The sequence below is a fragment of the Hetaerina americana genome, unplaced genomic scaffold, assembly GCF_022747635.1.
Source record: "Hetaerina americana unplaced genomic scaffold, ioHetAmer1.1.p SCAF_5, whole genome shotgun sequence".
NCBI classification, from domain to species: Eukaryota; Metazoa; Arthropoda; class Insecta; order Odonata; family Calopterygidae; genus Hetaerina; species Hetaerina americana.
This window is the reverse complement of record NW_027287095.1, coordinates 24,336,846-24,362,464: the sequence shown is the minus strand read 5'-3', so window position 1 is coordinate 24,362,464 and position 25,619 is coordinate 24,336,846.

Sequence of the window (25,619 nt, the reverse complement as noted above, 5' to 3'; positions counted from 1 at the left end):
TTTTAAATAAAATAACACCTAAATTATTTAGGAATAAATAATTGTGAAACTAGTCACCTTTAACGATACGGATAAAAGTTCCTTGGTTTCTGAAGTAGAATAAACAGTACACAATTCCAGCACAGAGCATTGAAAACAATCAAATGATCAATTTACACGAATAATTGTCTCTCGATAAAAATTCACATCACTTCATTGCACATTATTTTCATTCCAAAGGGGATCTTTGTCTCCCGTAGATACATCGCGTAAGAGAAGTCGAAGAACTCGAAGGTTTGGTTCTTCCAATGCACTATTGGCATTGGAAATCAAACATAATGAATGGATGTCTCGACACCATCAGCGCATCCGAACTCCCACTCACTCGAATAAGTTCCCGCAATCCCCCAAGGGTGAACGGCCATCATCGTCCCCCCTCCCATCCTAATGGAGTAAGTGGGAGATCTGGAGAAGGGAAGGCCTTATCATTGCTTATTAGACGCATAAATCACCTTCTCTTCGACCGCCAAAGGAACGTAAGGAGAAGATATTGGGTGGACGTGGGAGAGGGAGACGGAGAGAGAGGATAAGAATGGATAAGGAATGGGAATATTAGAGTCGGAGGTAAGGGTACGGAATGGAATCGACAGTATGGAATCCTCTGTGAGGAGTTATTGCTAATCGCAACGGGGAGAATGGCAGTTTTGGGAGTGGAAAGTACAGATTATGAGAGGAAATGTACTGAGACGAAGGAAGGGCCGATTGTGGATGGAAACATCTGATCTTCGCTTCGTCTGCGAGGGCTAATGAAATCGGTGATAGAGTCCCAAAAGAGACTTTGATGTTTGTTTAAATCAAGATTTTTGGAAAATAGTAGCTTTCGAGATGGCTTTTACTTTGAATTCAAAGTAAATCAGTCCACCGAATGTACCGACTGGATTTAGTGAGGAAAATTTTAATTTTGTTGCGTTCAATTTAAAATATCCTAATTCTATGAAATTGTGTCGATTTTTTACTAGGTGCTTTCAGTAAGATATTATGTATTTAACAATAAAAGTAGATTACGTTTGATCATTTCATATGAGCATCGGAATTATTGGAATGGAATGATCGATTAATTCGATTTCAAAATCAAGGACTGTTTTGCAAGGACATTTAAAAAATTCAAGTGTACAAACGAATCAGTCCCCTTAACAGAAGTAAGATATGTATCCACTCCAAAGCTCTTCGGTCCGAAAATAAAACTATATTTTGTTTTTAGAGCCTCTAAAAGTCAAAAGTCATTACGAGCCCCACAGTTTACCGAGGGCCTATACACATGACCACCTAACATCGCCAACGTTTTCGGCGAAGGCCATAATTCCTAATAACTAGCCAGGAAGAAATATTTATCTGCAGAGAGGCCGTAAGAGGCTGGAGCAATATAAGGCGCTCCAATTTATGACGTGGAGTCATTTAAGATCGTGATGGGAAACAGATAAGGGGAAGAACATGAGCAGGGAGTTTGTCTGGGGAGGAATTAGGAAGAATGTGATTGGTCCTGCTCTCATACGGCAATGGGCGGAAAGGGATGGCGCCGAGATATGAAGTGCACCCGTTCCTTCTAGCTCTCCAGAGAAGAAGAAGGTCAAATTAAAAGGGAAAGCAAAAGGATTCTGCGGGAAAAAGAAAGTTAAAAAAACCTTTCACCGGCATGGAAGGATGTAGGAAATCGAAGACATTATGAACACTCACTTTTTATAACTTCTATTGGACAAATCTCAGATTACAATTATTCTATTGCAACTATTGCTCATTCATGGCCGCGAGAAAATGACATATATTTCATATGACATATATTTTATATATGTTCATATATTTTACGGAAATATCTGTATACTTATCCTATGTTTGGCAGAAATAACTGAGTGAACTTGATAAATCAAACCAAAGAGAAAAAATAATGGCTTTGGTTAAAAATAAAATAAAAAATAATTTATATAACACTGGAAAAATATTTCCTGTTCTTATCCACAATTAGGCAAACATAGTCTATGCATCGTAGTTTCAAGGGGAGAAATTCAAATAAAAATATCTAAATTGATAACAAATCGGCCAAAACAGATGCTCATGATATTCAAACCACTTAGACATTTTCTAGTCCAAAGAATTAAGAAGCATTTAACATTTGCCACCATAGTTTTGTACACTCAAACGAAGTCTTCATCACATTGATTAATTTATTATTAAACTCACATGCGTGCTATACATTTTTACTTCATTTATGATAGCTAACCTTGGAAGCAGTTGGTGGAAAATAATTCTTTGAGATAAAAGGAGGTTTTTATTTGCCCAATTTCATTAAAAATTAGCCCTAAATATCAAATTATTCTTGAACCTTTGTTTCTAAAACACACCGATAAATCGTGGGGGACTGAGATACTACGTGTAAATTATCCATCACTTTATTTTAATTCAATAAACTGAAAAATATAACTCATACCCAGGTGTCTGTGTTTGGCTCTTGGAAAAAAGTCTATGCTTAGCATGTTAAGTTTCCTTCGATCACGAGTCGTGACATCTGGACATGGTCTAAATAATGCGACAATGTACTCTTCACTCACTCGTATTTACCAGGACATTGATAATGCATTTAATAAAAATAAGACGAGCCAAGTCATACGCTCGGAGGGCGTGTCGGTGATAACGAACAACTGGGACGAAGTGGGATCAATAGTATTAAGAATTGTGGGGGGAGACAGGAATTTATTGGTTCCGCCCGATGTGAAATAAAAGAAATGAGATATTGAAGCCGGGAAGACGACACAAAAGCCAGTCGGGCCTATGGACTGCGGAGCCTAAGCCATGGGAAAGAGAGAGAGGGAGGAAGGGAGGGAGGTGGAATCGAATGGGCAAGGGGGGAGGAGAAAATCAACGAGTAAGTACTGAAAGATGGGAGGGGACACGGCAACGAGAAGGAGGGCACAGATACAGGCTGAAGGCGTGAGTGCCGGGGATGGCTTACTGGTACTGTTTGATGTTCGGTTCCTCCTCTCGTTCCCCATCCCCCCCCCCTGATGGACACACAGATGGCCCGCATCAATAACGGATATTTACTGCTCTTGAAACCAAGGGGTGACTGGACGCGGAGCGGGGGTGCTGATGGCCACTGATGGGATTCCGAGGGATGCTGCAACGATGAAAAGGGGACGCGCAATGAAGAGAGAGGAACGGGAAGGCTGGGAAAGGAAGTCGGGTTATGCGTTCGCCCACGGGTATGCGATGGACGTCGGTAGAGAAAGCCATTCCTTCATACTTGCAGCTATCGAGAGGACAAACCTCAATGTCTAATCTATCAAGATCATCATACTGATACGAGTAATATGCCTACGCAGTGGCTTTTTTTGGCAAGAGTGCCAAAAGTTATTTAGATGCAAAACGTAAACTCGACATTTAACCAATGCAAATCGTTGTAATTGAGAGAGGTCTGTATCTGCCGAGAATGATAAAAATAATTTCTTAGAAAATTCCGCATTAAGAAAGAATGAGTCTAGCTCAGTCATTTTATGAGAAATTAATATTTTTGCGATGCATCTCCATCTTTTTCTAAAACCGACTTGCCGAGAGACCTTTCGCTGTCGGCTGAACGGGGTCTGGTTTGGAAAGAACTGATACACATATCTCGCACAATTACTTCACTGCTCCCTAAATGTAATTGACTTAAGGAGATCTAATTAAAGTTATACCCTCCTACTATTTCCATGCTTTCCTATTGAAAAATACTTTTCTCATTTCTGCCACATTCATAAATTGTTTCATACATGCTCTTCCAATAACTTCAAATGGACTCCTTTTGTGTTCAATGTCGTATACTTATGACGAAAGCGTCAAACCATCCCTAACAGTGTCAACTAATATCACTCCTCACGCACTTTATTTCTCGTACACACAAGACAAATATTCGTTTAACAGTCATGGATGAAATTTAATAAAAAATACTTTTATGAATGGTAATTTCTTTGAAATCGTCAAGTCATCTTGTTAATTTGGAGATGCCACGGAAGAAAACGTTAAGCACAGGCAAGAAAGAACGAAAGAGAAGAGTCTACTACTGATTCTTGTAAATATTAATGATACTCAGTTCAAACAACATATCTCTGTTTGAAAAAGTTTCCGTTTCATGTATCATTCTCATGTTCTTAGAAACTGTTGCAAAATATTGCGTCACTATTGTGCCAATTTTAATATCTACAATGTTCTAAAGGATCTGAAACAACCTGGGGGCTTAGTATAAGGGTATTCTTGACTTAATTGGATAGTAGATCTATGCTAAAAATACTTTGTACTTTCCCACAGATTGTTTCATAAGGTACAACGCGTTTAACCGACTTGCGGCATCCTCATTTACCTGATGACACCATAAATCGCTGAAACGCGTTGTACATTATAATAAAAATCTGTGGAAAATTACAAAGTATTTTTTGTAGGGATAATATATATATACTTCCACGAAGTGAAGCCTATAACAGTAGAATATATTCGGAAATTAGATGTTATCTTTCGTGAGATTATCACCGAGAGCTATAATATTGACTAAATAATAAAAAGGAATGAATGGCATAGTGTCAGGTGTCATTTGGTGGAATTGGAACTAATGACCACATAATTGCAATTTTACTCTAGTTTAAATTTTATTTCCGAACAGATTCGTTATACTCACAACATCACTCTCGAGAAGATGCAAGGATGAACTCATGACAAGTCATGAACTGTAAATAAGGTTATGAATAGAGTAACGAGTAGATATAGAGTGAATGACCTAAAGCCAGGGAGACAGAACAGAGAGAAAAAAGAAATGACAGGAGCCTCGGTGTTAGATGGAAGAATATGAAGACGCCTGAGGTGTGTGCCCTGGATGTTGCGGGCAGGACGGCGGGGGGGTGGAGGGAGGGAGAGATGGGGGATGAAGGAGAAGCGGGGGAGTTGAAAAAACCCTCGTTGAGAATGTCGGAAACAGTGGCGCCACTCGGCCGGAAAGGTTCGAGTGCTTTCTGGGAAGGGGAGGTTGAATGCTGGAGTAGGATTGGGGAAGAAAAATGAGATTAGAAGAATGAATGTGATGCATGGTGAGATAATAAATAAGAAAGGGTGTAGCTAGAGCATGATTCGCGACTTGGAAGATTCAAATGCTAACCACCAAAAAGTCGTTATTATGTTAACCATGCACAAAATACTATGTGGGAGAAACAGCCATTTCAAATATCATGGCAGTCCCTGATCACGATTACATACATATGGATTTGTTACATTAAAATACATACATTGAATTCCCTCCGTTGACTTACATGTGTAAGGGGTAACAATGAAAAAATAACTCAATCGCACTTCATAAGCAGGAATAGTTAGGGGATCGGCAATAGTGCGGTGGTTAATGTGTTAACTCCTTACTCCGAAGACCAAAATTCGATTCCCTGAGGTGACAGGATTATTCATTATTGTTTCGATCCCTACTCGGCGTGCTTAGTGGAGAGTATCTTAAGTGAGTACGCCGTCCGTTGGATGGGATCCCTTGGCGTCCATCATTAAGAGTGGGCTGAATCTGACGATACCGAGTTTCTCTTCACCCTTCCTCCATCCCTTGAACATTATACCCCCATCAAATTGCCCATCTATTCCTAATGAAGTAAATGACCTTAGCTGTCATTCACTTCTTCTAATAGCTAAACCTTAGGAATAATGAATTTTACTTTCGCGGAATATTCACGACCGTTCATTCAAGTTAACCTCCATCCAAATAAATTAAATTTTATTTGATTTAATATTACATACGTCATTCGTAGAAGGTATAAATAAAGTAAGCTGTCAATTTTTATCTGATATTAATAATTACTTGAAAATAAATATTAGCGGTATTCTACCGACTAAAAGGAGGTTTTTGACGGATCCTAACACTACAAACTAATGCGCGTGTTCGCGATAGCAGACATGAAGCAAACATCCTTACACCCTACACTACATATCATAATAACACGGCCCCTAATTTCTTTATCCGAATTAATCTCGCTACCACAGCTCGAAAGCCTACCATCTTCGTTTATCCTTTAGCCTTAACTACCAAGTCTCCGAGCCATGCAAAAATAGTTTCCATATTAAAGATTTTTCTTTCTTTCTGTTCTATCTTTACATTCGAGTCATAAACTCCCAATTATTTAATTAATGGTTTCTGGCGTAACTTTATGGAACCGATTCATTATAAATAAATGAAAGGACTAACTTTGTAGTTCCACACGAAAACGATTTATTCACACCACCCGGGTTTCGAAGTAAAACCTGATGGTGAAGACTCTGATGGTTAATTTGCGGTTATTGACCAACATTTCTTTTACTTTATCAATTTTTTCACCGACTTTCGATGTCGATGGTCTGCCACTGCGTTCATCATCTTCGATTGACTCACGACCACTTCTGAACCGCTCGTGCCACTGGTAAATGACCGTTTTTTTTAGAGAATCGTTGCCGAAACACTTTTCCAACATTTCCAACGTCCGTGCGCCACTAAATCCGTTTTTTACGCAAAATTTAATACAAGTTCGTTGTTGCAAATTTAAATCCATTTCTGCAATTGTAAAAAATCGCCAACACACACAGAGATAGATGTACTCTTGGCTACGTAACTTTTGCAAATGTCAAGTTATGACACTAAGATTTAAAGGGAATATCAACAACAGATGTACCAATTTAACAAAAAAAACAGAACTCAAATCGGAACGATGGGAGCGCCACACGGTGGTTATTCCGGGAACTTTTTGATCAAGGTAGTAAATCGTTTTCGTGTGGAACTACAAAGTTAGTCCTTTCATTTATTTATCCCAATTATTTGCAAACGCTTCCCTACCTAACAAAATTCTTTTGATGCCCCTTCTATGTTCATTTCTACCTACTTCATTGGCCTACTTCTCCTCCAAGACAATTCCTAAATAGGTGAACTCTTTTATCTGTTCTAATTTATGTCCCCCAACTTCAATGTTTATCTTAGCCTGCTTACCTCTTGAGGATCTCATTTTAACTGCTTTTTATTGTGATTAATCGTCTTCCCATTAATATCACTCTGATTCTTCAATACGCCAGGAAATGATTTCGGCTTTGACTGATTGGCTGACTAACGCTTAATCTCTCTGATTTTATTTGAAGAGCTCCCCATCTACTTACACTCGAGCCCTTCCTATGTCTCACTTTCCAATTCTTCCACATGTAAGTTGCGAGTAAAAGGTGATAACGTACATCCGTCCTACCCAATCGCGTAGCACTACCCAATCCGACTCTTCATTCGCCATCTGCACGTGTGCAGCCAGAGAAGTGTACATATTCCGGATCAGTTCTCTATCTCTTCAGTCTACTCGTATTTTCGGAAAAATATTCATTAATTTTTCCAGTTTACTCTACCAAATGCTTTCTCAAAATTTACGAAAATTACTAATGCACCCTGGTGGTACACTATATATTCCTTTGACTAGTAACCTCATACTAATATAAAACCACGCGTACTCCTAGCATTTCTAAAGGCATACTGATCTTTGGGTTCATTGAACTCATCGACCTTCGAACTCATTTATTCTCCTCTTATTTCTTTTGTCGATTACTCTACTATCATACATTTTGCACATGTGAAAATAAACTTATAATATTAGAATCCTAACTTTCCTAGCAACTTATAGTCCCAACATTCCTGTTTTCAGCAGTTCCCAAACATTCCGAGTTCCTATCCTAAATACGCCTTCCCACTGTCCGTGTATGTATATCTATTCCACCGTCATCCACCTGACTGTGCTAGCTGAGTAAGAGCAGGTTTTCATGGGATGACAACCGCGGTGGCCTTGCCTATTCCGCTACAGGGCACGACACTCAACCCTTTTGGATAAGTAATTTCCAAGAATCATTTTCTTGTTTGCTTCATCATGATTTCTTCGGATAAGTAACTGAGATATTTTCCCTTTGCTTTTCTCTAAGGTGTTTTTAATGTGGAACTTTCAATGAAATTGCCCATCCACTAGGGCCAGATACTTTTGCAGCCGCCTCTCTGAGGAACATACGTTCCGCGGACTACCATCTGTCTGGCTCCTACCCTTCGACCTACCAAGAGCTGTCAACGTTGCTACATCGGCACATCTCTATGGATTCTGACATCATGCAAGCTTTACTACCACGCAAAGCTATGTAGTCCTCAGGGACGGTTGGAAATAATTTCATTCATCTAACTTCCGGGGCATAAATAGTATTGAATATTACGAACTAATACAGAAAAATGAACACTTTCTTGCAGAAATTGGACTAAGTTCTCCGTTGGTATTGGCTATTTTGAACGCTACCAATAAGTAGGAATATTTCAATGTATAGATTAAACAACGCCGTAAATCATTTAATCGCAAGCAAGCTACCTACGTAATCTAGCTCAGCAACTACCATTTACAATACATCAATTTTCACAGTGTAAAAATTGTTGCATTGTAATAAAAATTTAGCGGATGACTTCTTCAAACGGTACTGTCATGGCATCTTCCGCAGTTTCTTAGAACTTACATCTAATTAAAGGTACTGATGCATTTTTTATGACCATTATGAACAATTAAAAAAATCATTGTCTCTATCCACATTTATTATGGAATTTTTATTCGTACACTTCAATCGAAACCGACGATCACATGGTTTCTCCGCACGTTAGCCGAACAATGAATTTATAAAATGCAATTCTCTAAATGTGAAAAATAAGAAGAAATAGAATAGGTTTACGGAGTTTTTCATCGAGAACCTCAGAAGCGGCACTGCCTTGGGCTCGGAATCCGTAGTAAGCGTGCGGTTTACAAAAAAACCAACTTTTCATTCGAAGTCAATTTTTTCGTCTCCCTCCTTGGTTCTTCAGCTGCATCCGCGGTGAAGAGGGAGCGGCTTGCCGTGCCCGTGCATTCCATTACTTCCGGGAGTGTAGGCGCTCCCACAGGCGCCCTGGCGCACGCACTCTCACGCACGCACCCCCCGTACTTCAGCACAGACGGCGGGGGTGGAGAGGAAATCCCCTCAGACTCCCCAACTCTCGCACCTCTTCTCTCGGCGAAAGAGAAAAAAAAAACAGCCCGTCCAACCCCACGTACATATACTTCCCCATCCACGAATTTTCACTAATTCCTATCCCTCCTCTGTGTCATTATTCTCCCAGCCTCGTCTTCGCACACATCTTTGCATTCCGGCTCCGCTCACGCACGACGACACACCTTCCTTTAATATTTAACACCCTTAGATTTATTTTATGACAAAACCTGCGAGCCTACCCTTTGTCAAAGGTTTTGGATTTTATGTCACATTGTCAACATCTGTTTCCACTCAGGCATGGGTCCCAGATTAACGCAACCGTCAATTATTTGGATATGTATTGGGTTCTCTTCCTAACTAAATGCCAAATATATATATTCTTAGCATTCATTTTAACATTGGGTGAAAATCATCTTGAATTTTATTGGTTGTATTCCATTAATTAGAATTGCCCCATTGTAAGAGTTCGGTGTGGGGGGAAAAGCAGTGTATTATTTTATCTAAAAATATATTACGACTTTCGTGCTTGCTACTTGAAATGTACGATATTTCACCCTCGATTTAAATTACTTATGATACACTGAAAGCAATACCGTATCATGTGCACAGACTGAAAATGTCTTTATAAATCGAATGGCGCGAGCGTTCCTCACAGCAGACAGTAACATGAACATGCAATAGTAAATCTGGAGAGTTTTTTTTTCATAGACTTCATTCCACTTGCAATATACCACATGACGGGTTAAAAGGGAACAAGGGTTGAGAAGAAAGCGTGGTTTATGGAACGTAAATCACTGTACCGCACCCCATTAAGGCGCGCTCTCTTTTTAAATCCGACACCAGAGTTCTCATCCTCCTCCCATTTTATGTTTCACAGTCACTGGTTCATTTTACATAATCTTTTCTAAGATTCTCCTTTCATTGTAATGGATCCTTAACATTGTATCATTTCTATGCTCCGCATGCAAAGATAATTTAAAACGCACTGAATTTCTTTATTCTATTCCTTTCACAATGCATACATTTATTCGAATTTATTGTTTCAATAGAAAATAAGCAATACTAAACCTTTTGTTCATTACTTTTTATAACAGTATTAAAGTTGATTGTAAAAATGAAAAAAACTTCGAAGCATGAAATTGCAATCTCTTTACTTTTTCTTTGATCATTGCTCGTAGTAGATGTTTGAAGAATAAGCGCAAGGCCAAAGGTATGAAACAGGGATCGTATTGACGAAAAGGTTTGATAAATAGATAAATAATAATTAAGACAATAATGAATAATAAATACCCCTAACAAAAGACCGTTTGACCCCTGTGCCGTATTAAATGTTTTGATCCCCCCCCCCCTTCCCGATCTTGAAGAAATTCTATTTATGCACATTGCTAAAAAGACAAAAAAGTTGATGGTAAAATCCCGTTGATGATGAGGTAACGTCTTCGCCTACCACCCAATAAGTCGCCGGTTCGATTTCCGCCTGGAGTGGTTTTATTTTCGCCATGTATGGCCTGGATTTGCCTTTGTTGTTTATATTCCTTTTTGAAAAGGTGGTGTAAATGCCACATGGGTTATTTCCGGATTAATGCTAATGAAATTAGAAAACTCATGCTAAAGCAAGTTGAATGGAAGACGCGGTGTGGTACTACTCCAAGGGATTGAAACATTCGTTTTACTTATTATCCCAATAAGCTAGGGCATCTAAATTGTACGACATTACCTGCAGTTGACCGATTATTGTATCAAGTCAGTGGGCCGTATTTTGGTGAATCATACCGCAGTAAGATTTTTACGTACACAATATTCTCACCACAAAGAGATATCTCAAAACCTGCTCTCTGAGATATCCTCTTGGAGATATGGCCATTCAATTTTTTCTCGTTTGATTAAAATACATATTCTGTAGTTGATGTATTTGTTGCTTTATTGTTCTATTTATATGTCTAAAATTATTATCAGCGTCTATTTGACAATATGTGCACCTCACACCTCAAAATAGGAATATATGATTCCGCAAAACGATAGCATTAGAGAACATATCCACATTTGTTCACATCAACCAAGTCCCTACGAATAATTTTTAGGTAACGGTGTATCGAAAGCTAATAATTATCATCTTAGCGACTGCATTGCTGGCATAGAAAAATAACCCATATGAATAACATTGTCGTAAATAATATTTTCCAGATAGATAGCCATAAGAAGAATTCTACCAAGGGCCCAAACAACTCGAAGGTGATAGATGAAGGAAGATGATGATTATATTCACATACCATATGTTCCGGGACAATATCATTGAAGAAATGGGAAAGCCTAGGGCGGTGTTGCTTGTTACAACTGCTGACGTTAAATGTGCGTATTGAAGGCGTATACGATATCAAAGAACAGATAAAAGGTGGTGCATGAATTCAAGAAGAAAAGTATTAGTGCGGATTTGCAGTAATTGCAGGAAAGAAATAAGAACTTACAGGACAATAGCCAAAACGGAGAAGTGAAGACTATGATAGTACAATGAAATATTACAATCTCAAATTAAGTCAAACAATTAGGTAAAAATTTGCAGTCGAAAGAGATAAAATAATACCCAAGTAAGAATGGATAAAAATATGCTGTAATTAGTGGAAGGGTTTTGCTGTGTAAGCAGCAGGATCACTAGCAATGGAATAATCATGTTTAATATAGGAAGGCTTTCGTTTGTGTAAAACTTATAGCTTAAATGAATCAGCTTTTTAGTAGAACGATTGTTGGTGGTGGGAAAAGAACGGTGGAGGAAATGGAGATGAGATGCTAACGAAGCATGATGAAAATAAAAAGGAGAAAGAGAAATAAATGAAGAAGTGCTTTGAAGATTATTTGAAGAGATTACTATTACTATTAGTAATCTACCAGTTGCGGTAGGATTTTGATGGATACCAGCAACAAAATTTTACAGCAAAAACTCCCTTGTCTCTCTTAAAAAAACACAACCCTACATCCGAACCATAAAATACATCCTTTTTCATGTCTGCATACCCCCCTTCATTCCATCAAACGTCTCTATCCGACTCCTTGCCCTTTCTCACTTGCCTAGCAGTCTTCCCTCAATCATAGTCTTCAACATCCCATTGCTAATCACAATGTTTTGCATCCATCTTTCCTGCCACCTTTGGATTTCTCCAAACAATCACCTCTCGTCTTCCACCATGCCTAGTACTACCTCGTTTGTTTTCCTTTTTGTCAACCTCACTTCAATCTTTCTCCTCATCCAAATTTCAAAAGTAACTTATAGTGGAAACTTAAAAGAAGAAGATAAAACTAATTGGGCATACCCTGCAGCATGACAGTTTACTGAAGAGAATAAAATGAAAAAATATAGAGGGAAATAATGGCCGAGGAAGGCAAAGGATGAACTATGAAAAACAGGATATGAAAAACGCTGGTGCATGGGCCAATTTTTTCTGTTATTAATTTTGTATTATCAAGCTACTTCCAGTCTAATGAGCACCGAAAAGATCGAGAGGGATCAGGAAACTTTGGCAAGTACGAGGTTCTAATTATCCAGAGTTTCCGCAATATTTTAGATTTATTGTATCTTTAATGCAACAATAGACCTAATTTGTTTTCATTTTTCCTACTTGGCCACCTTAAGTGTTTCAAGGGTCATTGATTTTTCCAAGTTCACTGAAACTCGGCACGAAAGAGATTTTGGCCCAATGAATTTACTCCGTGAAGTGATCTACATTTTACGCAGGTGATAGTTAGGGCTCATTGTGGTACGGGTCAATCACTTGGCAGTTGTCGAATACGAAGCATGGCACGAAGAACCTCGTTCGCCCATGGGTGTCTCACTCCTGAAACTCAGTCGCAACTCGTCAAAAAGAGCCAGCGGCTCTTTCAATCCGGCGGACTTTGGTTTCCAACGACAGCATTCGGACGAACCTTAGGAACGAGCCCTTGCCGCTCTTGCTCATGTGTCGTCCCATTCCATTGCCCTTGGATGCTACTACCCGGCTCGAAGGGTCAATCGGAGATGACGGGTCATAGGAGCGGCAAGGGGAGAAGAAGGAACTCTCCATATTTCCCAGGCCGCACGTGGCAATTGAGGAGGGCACCCCGGCGGCGAATCGCGAGGTGGACAGAGATGCATGACAAACGCAAACATATCCCCCAACACTGTCGACCTCTTATCCCTTGGCGGTCGCCAACACAACTCCACCGCTCCAACTGCATCCGACCACTGTCCCACCCTCTCTCACCTTTCGTCCTTCCGCCTGCCCATCGTCCATTCCGATAATGACAATTGCAGCTCATTGAGCGTAGGAATACGCATCTCTTGACACGGGAACATGCACGTAGAAGACTGTTACTTGAGCACACAGGTCAACAAAGGGGATTTCAAACGGCTCCAACGAGGTACGCCGGAGCCAAATGTTTGCTTTCTGGTTTCAGCAGTGAGAGAGAGATAGAGGGAGAAAGGAGGGAGGGTGTTGCTGGCCTCCACATTATTCAGATTTTTTTACTGATGTAAACTTTCAATTTCATAAAATTTCAATAGCGATATCTTGTCCTTTTTCATGCATTTATAAGGAATCGCTCAGTATTTACGCGATTCGATTATGAAGATTTTTTTAATTAAAAAGGATATTTCCTATAATTTGAATCTTGGTCATATGATGTTATTTCATCGAAACCTATGGGTCAAAATGCACACCATTTTAGCCCTTCAAAAATGGTGCGCATTCTCACCTCTATACAAAGATTGAACCCATTTTAACGCTATCAAAAAATATAGTGAACCTAAAATTTGCTGAAAATGATTCCGAGGGTAAGCTTAAATTTAAAATGAAATAACAGAGTATGTTGATGGAAAGGATAAACTGAGCTTCTTACGGCCTCTTTTTAAACTGAGTATATTAAATAATGTTTCCTTAAGTTGTAAAGGGTTTTTTTATATAATATATATATTATTATTATATTTAAAAAGTCAGTGTGGTGTATGTTAAATTGCTTAAAAATATAATGGCATCAATTTATTATTCACTGGGCCTTTGCAGTGTGTGGCGGAAATAACAGATATGAAGAACCGAAAGAAATAAAATTTGGTTCAACATGTATTGCTACAAATATAATCTTCTTCCGTCTTATTTCGATTACTGTATTCGCCATTTCACAGTAGCAGCAAATAAAATAATTTTTAAATAATATTTAAAAGAAATATCTCCCAATTGACACAAAAGATGAGTAAATCTCCGTATGTTGTGTCTGAGAAATGTATTCGGAGAAATCTAACGGCGAGCGTTAAGGAACCCCCCGGAACTTGGCCCGCAGAGTGGTAAGTTTTAATTCCCCCCTACCGATCCCACTGTCATCCACCTTACCGTAGGTACTTCACTCCAGAGAGACCCTTCCATTTCCCACTGCCCACGGCGAGAAAATTAACCCTCAACACATCGAACCCGGGGCTCGTTGGGAAACGCTCCCGTTCCGCAATCAAAACTTCCCTCCACCCACTTCTCCATCTCCCCTAGTCGAAGCTGTTTGTTGGCGCGTCCCGCGGCGAGTGGTCCACTGCGCTCGAGGGCGAACGAGTTGTCGCAGCAACCGGGAGGAAAGGGGTGGGGGTGGGGGAAAGAGAGGGCGTCAAGTCCGCGGCCCTGAGAGGAGGAGGGAGAGAGAGGACCGGTCGGTCCGCCGAGGGAAAGGACGGGCGGGAGTGCAAAGAGACTCCGTGCGTTTTGGGAAGGGAGGGAAGGAGAGGAAGGTGGTTATCGGGAGGTTAGGGAGTTTGGAGAGGGAACCTGAAGAGTGACTAGGCAACCCACCCAAGCAACAAACCGACTCGAACCTACAGAAACTCTCCTCTCTCTCTCTCGTTCCCTTTCCCCACCTCTCTCTCCCTCCCTCATGTTTGCACTCGAGTCAACGTTCAACAGTCGAGTGCGAACTGCAAATCGAGTCAATGGTGCGACGATTACGCGGTCCACTGCATCGATTGCCTCGCCAACTCCCACTCCCCACCCTCTCCCTCTCCGTCACCCCCTTCCTCCCCACACCCGCCGCACTCGCTCTCTCTCTGGGCGCAGAGCCCAAAGTAGCGGGACGACCGACCGCCGTCTCCCTCCCATCCCCTCCACATTCACTGCCCCCTCGCCTACGAATCTTTGCGATTTCCTCCTACCCCCCTTTGCTCTCAATTCTATCTTCCTGTTCCCCTGATTGCAATCGATGCAGTGCCAACAGTGCATGGAAGCATTTCTGTCAGACCTCTCGACCCCCCCTCAAACCAACCTATTCCCCAAACCTCCTCCTCTCTTTCCAGGCGACTCCGCGAAAAACAAGCTTCGGTGGTCTCTGGCCTCTTATCGATGGAACAACGCGCTATCGCTATTATTGAGATGGATTCGTTGGAATTACGGCGGTTGTATGTGCGCTGGTGCTGTTGACAGATATTTTTAACTTGAATTTATTTGCGCAGCCTTAGCCACGGGTGGGCGAAGTGGAGAAGGATAGAGTTCATTAAGAAGTAATCTTCCTTGCATTTAAATTTCATTAATTTGAAAAACAATATGGCTAGTCATATGCTCCTGCCTAAGTAACTCACATTTCGTATGAACTTTCTTCCGTCATAAATGAAATTTAGTTTTCTGTCTATCAGTAAGCACGTTTCACAAAAACGATAAACAATTCACATTTTTTCATACTCCCGTATGAGAATCACCATTAAAAATTAATTGTATTCCAATAAAATGAGAAATTTCGGATGCTATTCATGCAATGCATTTTGAAAGCAATACCGCAAACCTTTAACGAGTAAAATTAGGCATAGTAAAGAGAAAATTTCTGAAGCAATAATTGATGAGTAATGAAAATTTGTATTGAGTGGCAGTTTAAGGCCATAATAGATCCCCCTGCCACACACCTTTTTGGTGGCTTGCAGGGTATTGATGTAGATGTAGATGTAGATAGGTCAACGTTAGGTAAGTAGGGTTGAGAGAGATAGCTGAGAAAGAGGGAGATAGAGAAAAGAGAGAGAGAGGAAGTCCAGAGAGATCTTTCAGACAGTGTGAAGAAAGGTAAAAGGTAGGAACTGGATAAAAGCATAATGGATAGTAAGTAACCAAGAGGAAGTCAAAAGGGCACCTACCAACGTGTTAGAGATGGTCCAAAAGCTAGCTACCTCTAATAAAAGTAGATCATCAGGAATGAGTATTTAGCTATTAAGAAAAAAGTCATAGAATATATAATTTCAAAAGGCTCACTTCTATTTTGAAAGAAACGAAAAGCTAAAAAGATGAAACCTAACCACTATGTCATCCTCAACAATGTCAATTCTTATAATACCCTTATGGTATCACAAGTGGCTATTTTGCCGAGGCATACTATTTGTATCCATATTTTTTGGAATGTAATTTTCAACTTAAGATGATGTAATCAATGATGATAATTTATGTCCTGAACGTTTTAGTATTACCTATAGTTGCATAAAATTTCTAATCATGTTAATTTAACTTGATCGTCTTCAAAATGACACAAGCTCTGGACACAAGTACACAAGAGGGAAAGAAAAATCCATAAAATCAACCTGATTACATCATAAAATCCCAAGTGTTGCGCAAAACTCCATATGCTCATGAATGAAATAAAACAATAAAATTGATGAGAGAAAAAATAGAAAGTATTTCCAAAAAGTGATTGAGTATTTGCTAAACGGGCAATGCATTGATAAAACTTCGTATTTATCAACGAAACCCTTCTCCTTTACAATTATATTTATACTGATATTATTTTGTTAACTTGTTACAACAGTTGCTTGTACTAATATCCTTTAACAAACGACTTATCAAAACATTTGTCAAATAACTAAATAAAGTAGCTGTGGGAAGTCGGACAATCTCGGATTTACGACTAAATTACGATCCGTAACTGGTCTAAAAATACGCCCCGGAGCTGGATGGCGGTAGAGAACACGTGAAACCTTGACAGACTGTGAAACAGAATATCTCCGTCCGTGCCGACACGACCGCGCCTGGCGAGGGTGAACCGTGCAACGACAAACCATAAATATCGAGTCGCATCAGGAAATTGTAGAGAGGAGCCGCCGAGTCGTAATAACCGATGGATGCATCGGTGACTTTGACTCTCAGTTAATCGATGTCAGTCGGCCGATTTCCTGACCAATGGCCGTTCCAATGAACACACTCGCTTTGGTCAGCCAATTTCTACCGACCACCCCAAACCCAATCCCCCATGCCCCCACGCCGCCACCACCACCACCGGTGACGACCTCGCCCACCCATTCCACGCCCAGCACCGGACACCACACCACCAGAACGCGGACGACGCCCCACCACCCCGCCCCACGCTTCCGACACGACCGACCGGCCTCATCCTCACCAGTCAAAATCTCACCCAAGCCACCCCCTCCTCATCCCCCACCCAAACTCCATCCCCTCCCGAACCATCGCCGCCGCGCCATTTGTTCTCCTCAAAATCATCTCAATCTGCATTTCCATCGGTTCCGAAGTGTTTTCCGCAGCAATTTGTCTGCCCGCCGCCCGACATCCCGCCGCTCCCCACACTCTTCTGGACTCTCGGTTTCCCGGAAGCTCGCGCGCGTGTATGTGACCGCTCTCCACGCCCTCTCTCTCTCTCTCTCAACCCATCCCAGCTTCCTATTCCTTCTCTCCCTTCCGACAAAGCGTCATCCCTCCTCGCTACGCCCTTCTTCCCCCGTACTTGTTCTGCAACGTGAATGTCAACAAAATAACTTACGCTTCGACTATATTCATACTGAGAATAGTAACGATGGTATCTTAAAAGTAATCTATTGCACACCACATTAATTTGCGTCCAATTATTTGTTTTCACATTAGAAATAAATTGATTGTGGAAATTTAAAAAAAATCGTTTAAAATAAAAGGAAAAATTGAACAGAAGTGTTGATAATATGCACAATTCTGCTTCCTGAGTTGATTAAAAAGAAAACTATAATTTAAAATAAACTTATTTTATACTTGATTATCAGAATTGATCTCGTCTAATTATTTTCTGGAGGAATCAGTATGAGAGCACAGGCAACTGATAAATCGAGATTATCAAGTTTTATTTTAATTGGAAATCATGCAATTGTAGTCTTGGCATCTTAGAGTCCTCATAGTATTTCTTTCATTTGAGTCAATTATTAGCCTCTATATTTTCCCTCAGTAAACTCAGCTATTATACGATCACAGCATTATTTAAAACTAAATTTTACAAATAATGAATATCTATTTATTAGTCCCAGATAGTCCTGCAAAAATTATAGTTTGAACAAAAGAAACCAAATGAAATGGTTACACCATAGGAAATCACATTCAGACTATGAATCGCCAGTACATATTTCTTCATTCACAGATTAGTCACTAAAGTAGAAGAAAAACTTGGTCCAGGAGAAAAAGATGTGCTATTAATAGTCAGTGCCTACGAGTTCTGATTAATATGACAAATTAGGAACCAGGTTAAAATACAGAAGAAAAAATTGATTGTTTGGACAAGATTCCTACCAAAATCTGGACTCAAAACGAAAATTAGAATATTTAAGAAAATATTAATTCTCTAGGAATAAAAACAGAGTTCATTTTGATGTGATTAATTTATACAGGCGTCTATAAAAGATTGTCTTGTGTCATAATACTTCCTCTAATAATGGATAAGGACGACGCATTTTCAGGTTTAAATAAAGACAGGGAACTCCCTATGGCTGAGGCATATCCTTATATTGCATTCAGGTATCAGAATTAAGGCTTCATTTAGACGATTTTTAATTGAGAACGATTAATACCTATATATACCCGCATTAAGCTTAAAATATTTATTACATTTAGCTTCCCCATTAGTGAGGAGAAAAATTTTTTAATCCTCCAATATCGTTACTTGAAAAAATATATTTTATTAAAAGTTCTAGTAAAATATTTTAAAACCATACTACATTCCGAAAAGCAAGTCTGGTTGGCAAAAGATTATGAGTTAATAACATTTTGTATTATAATGAGCCAGGAGAAATTAATGCAAACGTTTTTTTTCTGTGAGAAGCCCAGTAATTTATTCTATAAAGCGTGCCAAATTTTAATAATAGTTATCATTTTCATGGGAATTAAGTTTTGAAACTCACGTGGATTACTAATTAGAATTCTGTCAAAAAACCTATTTATCATAAGTGCTACGAAAAACGTCACGATCGTGCTTTACACGAGAGCGTGTTTAATCCCGCGTGATAATGTCCGGTTAACAACGCAAAAATACACAAAATGCGGCAAATTTATTCGCGGAAAAAAAACAAAAAAAAAGAAACGTGGTAAGGGAGGGGAGTGGAATAGGGGGGGGGGAGGTCAGAGTGAAAGAGACTGCTGGGAGGGGGGGGGAATGGAGGCATGGAACAGGTGTTTAAAATACCACGTCGCACTTGTTTGCCTCCCCGCTTCGCCCCTTCCTCCCCTCACTCCCATTTTTGTATTTCCCCGAAACTCGCGATCCAATTTTTTTCCATCCCCGACCCAACAAAATCCTATGAATGCACTCCACGCTGCGGAAGCTATTCCAATTACCGAGGGACTGCTGATCAGCAAAGTAATCAATCCATCATTAGGAGAGCGTATTTCATGCTCTCCGAAAGCCGATTCCAGTCCACCGAACCTCAACGCGGGCCCAATCCCCGACCCCCTCTCCCAACAGCACCCCGCACCGCTGCAATTTCCTCCTCTCCCACCCGGTACCCTCCACGGTCCCTTCCTCCCCCCCACCCTCTATGGGCTGGCTCTTCCCCGATCCGCACCCTCCTCCAGCCCCCCCCCCGTCTTTCCCTCCACTCTCACCACGGAACAAATCCAGATATTCCCCGCACCCACGCCCCCATTGAAACGCCCCCTCCCCTCGCCTCAACGACCTCGTGTCGTACCCTCGCATGCAATTCACTCCAGTCCCTCGCGACCCCTCCACCCCTCTGACCCGATCAGAATCCGGAGGAGAGGAGGACCAACCCCGCTACCCCTCCAGAGATCCGCAACCCCCTCCGAACTCCCATTCACTCTCCTTTATCCCCTCTCCCTCCTCGGATCCCGTTTTATCCCGTACCTACTCCCTAACTCTCTCTCTCTCTCGCTCTCACCCCGCGTCTCACACCTTTCCCACAACGGAGCGGGTTTTCACACGCGAACACAATCGCGGCCCCGGCGCGGCATGCTGCGATTGTCGACCGCGAAAGCCTGCTGCAGAAACCCCGTCAAACTCAGCCAGGCGTGCATGCCGCCCTCTGCCCCAAGTCCCGCCGACTGTGTGTAACCCGCCCCACGTATCCGCCGACCCCCTCCCAATGTCGTACGCCGCCATCCCACCCTCCTCCCCCCAGACCAACCCTTCCTTCCCATCCCTCACTCTCCATGTCTCATTTTCCCACCACTCCCTTTTGCTCTCGCGGATCGCTGTTATTACGCCGCTCTGCCATTCCCCTGCCAGCGTTCTTATTTCCAATGTGAAGATTTTATTCGCCATCAAACTCGATTTGCGTGAGGTCGACGGGGGGTTTTGTGATTACGACGCATACCTATTGAACTAGCCAGACGTCTTCTTGAACTTAGCTATTTAACTACATTGTTTATTTTCAATGGTATCGTGTATGTACGCATAAAAAGAAGATTACTTTTTGATTATGACTATATATAACTTTGTAAGTGAAACAAAAGACAGAATAGAAAATTCATTTCAATTAAATCGATACACAGTTTTACAATAATGTGAATCATCGAAACTCATAATAATTTCGTAATAATTTTACACCAAAAATACAGGTAATACTTAGTATCTACAGGCGTTTACTTAGCTGAAAGAGCTTGAATGAAAAAAAAAATATAAACACACTGAATTAAACATCAAATGGATCGATGATTAATATGTAGAGGAAAACTAATGCGAAACTACATATGAAGCTAGTCAATTTAAAAATGCATTAATTTTGTAAATTCAAATTATTTATCCAAACATTTCATATGCGCTTGATGTTTAACTGTACGTATATTTAAATTTATTCATTACTTTGAGTAAATAGCAACTGTTTCCATAATTTTGGTATAAATCTTATTTAATATTCACGCGTGCGTGAATATTGTTATTCCGTGAAAACAATTAATTAACACGGTTAATTTAATTAATGAAATTTTGTTTGCCATAACGAATTTCAATAAATAAGGTCATTTTTTTGAAAAAAACAACGTAATCTCATTTTCATCACACCAGAATACACTCGATGCATCCAAAGCACTGGGGAATTAAGCCGGAGACCAAAATGTATACATCGAAATCTATCCACGCATTCGAATCGAGCGTTCATTCGTTTATTTTTTGCCTCCCGTCCTCCAACTACATCGATGATTTACGGCAGTGCAATTTTCCTCTCCATTCCCCAAGCCGCAAGCCTCCGCTTCGCCTCCCCCGACCACTCCCCCCTTCGATTCCCAATCCAAACCACGCTCCGGGGTGTACGCCTTTCGCCTCCCTCCCCCGAATCCTTACCACTTACTCTTTCCCGGTCCCTTCAAGTAAGCTTAAAACCAAATATGCTCTTTATCAGTAACTTAAAAAATACATAATAGGCTTATTACCTACTGATAACCATTTTAAATGAATTGCTGTGAGGTAAGATAAAGATGATTTTTTATACTGCAATTCCAACCACGTAGACAGGTTACTTTTGCGTCGAATGTACGCAATATGAGAAAATTATCCTTCTAAAGATGGGACTGATTAGTAATAACCCATCGTTATGCCTGAATTATTTCCTTCATTTATATCGATTCGGAAGATATTAGATACAAAATATTTAAACCCTTTTTAATATCTCAAAGAATATCATGAATTCAGCCAATTGAGGATTATGCAATAGTGCACAAAACACAAAAAATATGAGATTAAACAAATTATATTACATGTCTAATGTATTCTATAGTACATAGGTATTGGCCGTTAATAGTTTCATATTCCTGATCTCTATTTAAGATCCAGTTATTAAGACTTGCCTTCATTCTAAATCATTTTTCAAAATATGTAATTTTCTTCCATCTCACCATTGCACGAGATGACCTTGTTTTCTACGTGTATATCTCTTTTATTCCGAATGCAGCTAATATCAAATGTTATTTCTGAGATGTTTAATTCAAAACTGAGAATTTTTGTTTTACACCTGCATTCAGTTAACTCGTGCGTTTAACTGTGAAGTACTTCCCTATCTATCACTCTCTCTTCACTTTCCTTCCTATCCCCAATCCTTCCCTGTCGTCCGTCCCTCCTGCATCGGTCCGCTCCCCTGCAACGCCACGGCTTTCTCCGGGACGTTTCCTCCTCATTCCACTCCCCCGTTTCAACTCTCGCTCCATCACATACACACACACGACTCCCCTCGTGCCCTCCGCCCTCAAACCACCGTTCCCCGTACACCGGTGCCGGTAACCGATCAATCGGTCCATTGTGACCCGAGTGATTTGTAATTGAGCGTCCCTAAGCCATAACTCACACGGTTCCATTGCTCGGAACACAAACACCCACGCACCCTTTGGCCACGCCACGGTCTCTCTCCGTCACCATCTCCCCTCTGCCCTCCGACCTCTTTCCTCCTCTTCGCAATCCGACGCACCCCTCGAGGGCCCTGAACCAATCCCTCCCCGATATTCGCGTGGTTTCATTGCGACGCCGTAACCCCCATCCCGGAACAGACATCGAAACCCTTCACCGATAGTCGATTCATTTCTGTTTTCCGACGCACCACACCCAGCACCGGCAAAATTTTCGGCATCATGCTTAAAGCATACATAATAACGTCGGCTTCTGTGAATTCGTACGACATGGGCAGGTCCGGAAATGTGGGCATGGGGTGATGGTCAATTTAGTAATGGAAGAGAAAATATTGAACAGTTTCTTGCCCATCCAGTATTTTCCTCAAAATAGAACATGGATAATTCTGAAAATATTTTGCAGTTAATATCAAGATTTGTTGATATCAACTGCAAAAAAATAAAATGCGGTTATGATGATAGAATCAGAAAACTTGCCCAAAGGTGAGCGCTGTCGTAATCATTATATATGTGTCATGTCATATATCTCATATCGCATTCTAGAAGACATATCCGCAGTCGTAATTTACTAACAATGACACTAATTATGCATTCATGCAAGTCATAATACTATCAACACGACGAACAGCATTGAACGGATTATTTTGTCGATCCCACAAAATTGCCGAATTGAGATGCGGGTGGTGATCATCGAAATAGGTTCTAAATTTGCTCAAATGATGCGTCCACGAAAAATATACGTATATGTTAAAGAATGCTTAGAGATTCACATGATCTTTCAGTGTGTAACTCGTGAATTTGGCATTCATTGATTACGAGTATATTACCGGATTCATAACATAAATAAACGCTCGCCGATTAGTAGTAATACTGTTTACATGTATAAAGGATATAATATTGTCATTCTTGATTGGCGTTTATCGTGAATGGTATCAGCCAAACTTCCATCCATGCATGGATCATAATTATAGCACGTCAAATAATAATTGAGACATCAAATGACATGAGAATATGATAGATAATAATATATATATGATAGATAAAATCATATAAAAATCCACCCAAAGAGATTTAAACAAGATATTTTCCTTAAAAAAAAATTGGCAAAACACATATGTTGCACATTTTAAAGTCCTTCCTGCGATTCCATTCGGTCGAATCAAAGGAAGTCCCTCATGCCATGTGCTCAAGTACATATGTGCTCACGTACAGGAACACGAAATTCCCCCACACGCTCGCATCTAACATACGCATTTGAACCCATTCACGCATGGCAAGCGTGGGGACCTAAGGCACAATCAAAACACACACGCACATAAACACACATCCCTCTCCCCTTTGCAATTTGCTTATTGACTTGCATACGCCGGTCACGCTGGTGCATGTCAACTCATCCCTTCTCTATCTTTCGTCCCCAACCTCTGATTCTCTCTCTCTCTCTCCCTCACTCGTGCTCTCTCTCTCTCTCTCCATCTCCCCACACCGTTCTCCTCACACTCCTCCCCGGCCGTCCTCCCCAGCCCTACTTCCGGCAAATGTTAACGGCTAACCGGTCAATCTGGCGATGGGCCGCATCAATTTGTCCCTCTCCTCCAACGATCCCCCATTCCTCCGTTCACACATACGAGCCAATATATACCTCTATCGCATGCGGCAGCTACTCCGTGACGAAATGTACCGTTCATCACGCCGAACGTAATGATTATTGCTTGTTTAGGCATTAGGCGTTGTGGGTTCATTTCCTCTGGCGACCGCATCGCCCACCTCCCGCCGGTCTTCTCCGCCTCCTTTCCCCATGACGACACGGCCGCGGATTGACTATCTATTAGCCTTCGTGAATCTGATTAGGTAAATTCCTTTCCTCGGGCGTGAAATCCCCTCAACTGAAATTAAACTTCCAGCCTTGGCGTAGTGAGCGGCTGCAGACGGAAGCGCTGCCTCGATAGTGAGTGAATCGTGCTTTCTCCGGTCCGGGACATGGTTTCATAACATTTCTCTTGGCTCTATGAACCGTAGGATCCGGTAGATATGAACTGTTTTTCATTTGCGATCGATTAGGAAGATGGTCAACTCAAATGGTTCGTACCTACGAGCGTACGACGGGCAAGAGTAGATCTCTTTATTTACAACCGAAGCATTCGTTGTGTTTTTCCAAATACATTACTCTATCTGAGGAGAGACAAGGATATCCGAGGAAATGAGATTTTATTTTTATTTTCGCAGCGTCGATGAAATATTTCTCAAATGCATCCCTATGTAACGAGTTTATCCAGAAGGACGTGAAAAATTTACTTCTTTCCCAAATTTCCGCAATAAATTCTCGTCGAGTGTTTAACGTCGAATGAGGTAGATGTTGTTCGGATGAGTCAACCGCTTTATTATTCCGAAGAGTGGAGTGCGGAGTAACTCGGTTAGGGCATATTGCTGGGCGTTGTAGCAGAACAACGATGCATCGTTTTATTTCTTCCTCTCCCCTCCGGCTCTAACTCGGGAACCACACGGCTCTTCAATATCTTTAAGCAGGGATATCATTTTTTTTTAGCATAGCACACCTTTATTCCCGCGTGCGCCATGAATGCAGGCCAATGGGACTGGCCGATGATACTCCGACCCCCCATCCTTCCCCTTTTCATGCTTATTGTATCGCTGCCGCATTCAAACCTCCCACACGCTCAACACTTCACCGCCATGTGAACCGTTATAGGTATACATTTATCATATATTTTTTTCTCCTGAATGACACACGTTTTAGTTTATTTTTCTTTCCATCATTTCCCTCCGCGTGTCCGCTGATTTGTACATTTCCATGCAACCAAGCAGGAGGCAAAGAAAGAAGCTGCTACGCGACGTTGAGCACATTTTTGGACCGATTTCGACCGAGACACAGTGTCCCGCGATGGGGTTGAAGCGGAGCCGGGAAGAGGAAGGGGATTACGAAATTCACGGATCACGAGACAACGCCTCCATCTCACTCGCTCGCTCGCGTTTCCCTCTCATTCCGAA